Genomic DNA, 5,546 nt, shown 5'->3' with positions numbered 1-5,546 from the left:
TCAACTCCAGGATGTAGATCCTGAAACCTAAGAATTCCTGCTTCTTCGCAGTACGTACAACTTACTCTAGTTTTCGCGTGCCTGGGAGCTCCACCTACAAGAACTTAAAATTTTTTACCAGGTTAGACGCATTAGAGTCAGGAACTTTGTCAATTTCAATCACGAAGGCCCCCTAGCATGAGTCTTTTAAATCCATCATAGAAGAATCTCTTAAGATGCATTTACCTTTTTTTTTTTCTCTAGCAAGTCGTACGTGTTCCAAAGGCTCCATCTGCTGCCAGGAAGAGGAACGGCACTTCATCCTTCACATTTTAGTCGTACGCAGCAGTCAACGGTAACCACGTGCTTCCTGCTGCTGCTGTTTCATCAGAATCTTCCCGGTTTGAGGACTGATTGAGTAGCATTTGTGGCTCAGTGTTTGTTCGAATTTTAAGTCCGCAGCTGCTGTTATATTAATAATACTCCAACTTATTGTTTTCCTTTGTGACACAGTTTTACTCAGAGTCAATAAAAAATACTATATAACTCTAAAGGTTTTTTCCATCATCAGGCATTATTGGTATTTTGTGATTTCCTAGAAATGTTTTCATTTTTGTTTTCAAAGTTATCAGGGTAAGGATTTACACAATATTCTCTTATTTTTCAACTTTACTGAGATAAAATTGACATATAACATCTGTATGTTTAAGGTGTACAATGTGATGACTTGATACATGTATATATTGCACAATGTTTACCACAGTAAGGTCAGTTACATCCTTCACCTCACATAATTACCATTTTGTTATGATGAGAACATTAAAGTTCTACTCTCTTAGTAACTTTTAGTATACAATAGGGTATTGTTAACTATAGTTACCATGCTGTACATTAGATCCCCAGAACTTACTCATCTTAAAAGTGAAAGTTTGTACTGTTCGACCAACAACTTCCCATTTCTCTCACCCCCAGTTCCTGGCAACCGTAATTCTACTGTTTCTGAGATGTTCATTGTTAGAGTCCACATCCATATATATAAGTGAGATCATACATTTGTCTTTCTCTGATTTATTTCACTTAGCATAATGCCCTCAAGGTCGATCCATGTTGTTGCAAATGGAAGGATTTTCTTTTTAATAACTGAATAATTTTCACGTGTACAACTACATGTTTGTCTCACATTTTCTTTATCTATTCATCTGTCAATTGACTCAGGTTGTTTCATATCTTGCCTATTGCAAACCATGCTGCAATGAACATGGGAGTGCAGATGCCTTTTGGAGGTAGTGAGTTTATTCCCTTTGGGTATATACCTAGAAGTGGGATTGCTGGATCACATGGTAGTTCTATTTTTACATAGTGGCTGCACCAATTTACATTCTCACCAACAGTGAATGAGGATTCCCTTTTCTCCACATCCCCACCAGAATTTGCCTCTCGTCTTTTTGGTAAGTCATTCTCACAGGCGTGAGTTTCTCTTGTATATTTTTTTTATGGTGAAGGCTGCTTTATTGAGTTAGTACAATTCAATAAATATCATTCCCCCAAGAAGAATTCAGTTATATTTATCAGCTTACTGGTCCATAGAGAGCTGAATTAAATTGAACCAAATGATTGATTGCTGGGAGGATAAACTAAAGTCAATCCTGCTTCTTGGGAAGTGAGGCTGGAGACAGTTGATATACGGCATATGCTATTCCACCAACGGTAAGAATCATGGTAGCTCAATACAGGAGGGCGTCAGCTGCCCCACCCTTAAATGCACTGGAATTCTGTTATCCTCCTGAAATAGCTTTTGTTTCTCTAGAACTTTATTTTTAAACTGCCTGCGTGAAGCAGTACTTATGGTCCAGCAGACTCCGCAGCCATCTTGATTAAGTTACTACCCATCAATTGTGACAGCTCTTATATTTTTTAAGCTTGTAAAATGAATAGAAATGTCATATATGTTTCCATTCCTAAAATCATAATTTGTGCCTTACATACATATAATTAAGTCATTCTGGAATTTTATTAGTCATTTTAAAGAACTAAATTTTGACTCTGGTTTTCTTTATAGTGTTGTCATCTCATTTCCTTTCTAAAATAAAAAATATTTTGTGCTAAAAAACACATAAAATGTACTATGTTAATTTTTAGTATTTAGTTCAGTAGTGTTAAGTATATTCATTGTTGTGACTCCAACCTATTTTTAAACACTAAGTCAAAGTAGGCAACTTGGGCATATTCTTTTTGGCTCAATGCAATCTTTGCAGTTGTCCTCACTAAGTAAGTCATCAGAGTTAATTCAAAAGTATAAGTTCATTATTCATAGGAATGAGCAATTATGTGAATCAGTGAGTCACATTTCCATGACTGTCACACTCCTCCTGTCCCAACCACAGGGAATGTGCTGTTTGTTTCCATTGTTTTTACCACAATAAAAACTCCATTGTTTTAAAATATAGTCACTGGGGAACGACAACAACAAAAAAAACTTGTCCTCTCTTAGGCTCAGGATTTCCTAGGAGTGGTAGGATTTAAATCTACCAACATGTTATCAAATGCCTTTAATGTAAAGTTTGCATTCCTCTTTATTTCATTTCATTGTAGAAAATTTGAATATAAAAATAAAATTAAAATTCTACCACATTAAATGAGTTACTGAGAATGTTTTTTTCCCCTCAGGCCTTTTGGAATTTTTTCTCCTGCTGTGGTGACCATGGGTGATGGGGAATCTGTTCAGCTGAGGAAAGGGGGCCTGAGAAATGGCTACCACACTAGAGCAAGGAAGGGGCAAACCACTCGCTCCCAAGCAGGGAGGTAGTGGGAGGGGAGAGGGACATAGTTACGAAAAATGACAATACAGGATTCTGAGGCCCTGTAATTAGAATGGGTCTTCTTTAAATCCTTCAGAAAGTCTCTATTGGTGGGCAAGTCTGGTGTCAGCAGCCTTGGTAATTCCAGCTCCAATTGTGAATATTAAAGTTGCTGCAATTAAAAAGCTCTTAGTTGGACCTTGGGAGCAGATGGGCAGCGAGACAGAGAGGAGCCACCACTCATCCCCACCACTGGCCACTGGGCGCCTCCTCTGATGGGCCTAAGTGTTCCCAGGGCCCAAAGCGTTTACTTTGAAAGTGTTCAGAACAGGCCGGAGCCTCCTGAATATCACAGCTAGGAATAATAGGACTGCAGTTAGTAATTAAGAGAAATACAGTGAAGACATTTGTATTTCACTAGAGGTGAAATTCTTGGATCCACGCAAGTAAAAAAAAAAAAAAACAAAAAACTGTTAAAAAAAGAAATCTCATATAACTTCTATTGGGCATGTAATATGGAGAAACAGGCTTGAAAAGCACATGTATTACCTACTGCAGGTCATGTTGTTATTAGGCCTATTCAGATATTATACTCTTTTCTAAGGGAAGGAAAACATACTCAAACATATCCCCTAACCTAACACTTACTGGGTTGGTATCGAGCAGTCAGGTATCTAAACGAGTTTGAGGAAATTCAGAAAATTAGGTATTAGCATTTTTGCAAGATTTCCCTTTGATATTAAATGTCAGAGACACCTCTCCTTTGAATTATTCACCAATTTTAAGAATTGCTTCTAAGACTCTTTAGCCAGAGAAACACAAGATCTATTTTTTTCACCTCTGGATGGGTGTTATCTTTCAGTATTTTACATAGATGAACACAGAAATGTCATATTTAAGGAATTGGAACCCTGAGCCACCTCCAAATTCATGTTGCAGGATCCTTCTGTCATCCTGTCAACCTCATGTCCTCTTTAGTTCCGTATCACCTTCATGTCTTCCAGACTTGTCTTATTTCCTTACCTGGTTTGGATCCAAGTTGACCATCAGAACCTTTCACCAGTAGCATTACTTATTTTGCATCGGTCTTTCCAGCCCACCTGCCTAGCAAATCTTACACCCCAGACAAACTAATGCTAGTCTCTACTACTACTTGTTCAGAGCTGAGAAAACCATGTCACACTGAGGAATTACTATCAGTTCATGGCTTTCAACTTCATCTAGAGTCCCAGTCTGTCTAGTCCGACACTGTCTGAGAGCCACAAGCCACAAATGGCTGAGCTTGAAATGTGGCTTGTCCAAATTAAGATATGCTGATAAGGACTTTCCGGCCAAGCTGGAATAACTGGGACCAAACTTATCCAACCTGAAACAATGAAAAAACAGTAAAAAGTATATGGAATAACAGGTTTCACCGTTTCACCACTATGGATATCAGGCAATGAAGGACATTGATCCCTGACAGGGGGCAAACCCTAGAATTGTCCCAGCCTGTGGCCTAAAGTTTCCAAATGAACCCAGTTGTCTGAGGTGGGAAATGCTGCTGGGAGTCCAGGGAGCCCAAGATGGGCAGAATGCTGGGGGAAAGGCTCTGGAAATCTGCAGAGGGTCTAGTTCTGCCAGAGTCTTTATTATGCTGATGTTGGTTAATGAAATCCAGTAAGTTTCAGTAAGGCATATATATTGCATTGTGTTCACTGCCCAGTTAGATTTGTCACCATGTATTTAATCCCTTTTACCCCGCCTTCTCCCCCCTTCCCCTTGTGACCATTAACCTATTGCCCATGTCCGTGAGTCTGTCCTAGTCCCATCCATGTTGTCGCAGCCCTTGAGCCTTAAGCTATGTGGTCAGTTCATGTGTGTGAGGAAGCTACCAAGGGCTGGAGAAAGGACCACCCTAGCCAGGGATTAAGAGGAAACAGTACAGTGCTCATGAGGTCAGAAATAGTGCCTGTTCTCACCAGCCAGAATGACAAAAAAAAAAGCAGCATATAACTCATGGGTACTCAGAAAGGCTTTATCTCAGTTGTGGGGATTAACCCTAGACTAGAAGCTGCTCTGATCCTATCTAAAAAAGCCTATGGGAGCACACTGTTTCCAAGTAATTTGTGTCCTAGAATTAAGCTCAAAAATATTTATAGGAATACAAAAATAACAAAGGTGATTTAGCCAAGGTCATACACCTAGTAAGCAGCAGAGCTCAGGTGTCTGCATTTTAACCACTACCAAATACTGCCCTCTAATAAATACCAAATGTGATTTTTAAATAAGGATAAACAATAGTAAGCAAAAATGGCGTCAGCCAAAATTATGCAAAACCCCAAAGGACCACTAACTCTAAAGATACTGGGAACCAAGGGGAGATTCCAAGAGCTCAGGAATAAAGGAAACGTGAGCTACCAATAGTCCGCAAAGATGAGAAAATGTGAAGCGCAAGAGAGAAACTATGGAACTCAGTAAAAGGAAGACAGAAGGCAGAGTAACAGGAGTGAAGTAATCGTAAAAGGATTAGAGTAAGAAATATAAGCTAAACACCCAAATACACATAATTTGACTCCCCCGAGAAAACAAAAGCTGGAACAATCCTGAAGTTAAAGAAAAATCACTAAAAGAAACTTAACCGGAACAGTCCATGTTCCAAAAGGAAATGACTCAATGATCAAGACAAAGGGCTATTTGCAAACTTAATGATGTTCAATGAAAAAGACTATAGAGCAGTCAGGCAAAATAACAGACAATGCGAGGTAGGCGAGCTTGCCTCAGATTTTG

Source organism: Pteropus vampyrus, unplaced genomic scaffold, assembly GCF_000151845.1.
Source record: "Pteropus vampyrus isolate Shadow unplaced genomic scaffold, Pvam_2.0 Scaffold116, whole genome shotgun sequence".
In the NCBI taxonomy this organism is placed as follows: Eukaryota; Metazoa; Chordata; class Mammalia; order Chiroptera; family Pteropodidae; genus Pteropus; species Pteropus vampyrus.
This window is presented reverse-complemented; position numbering follows the sequence as displayed.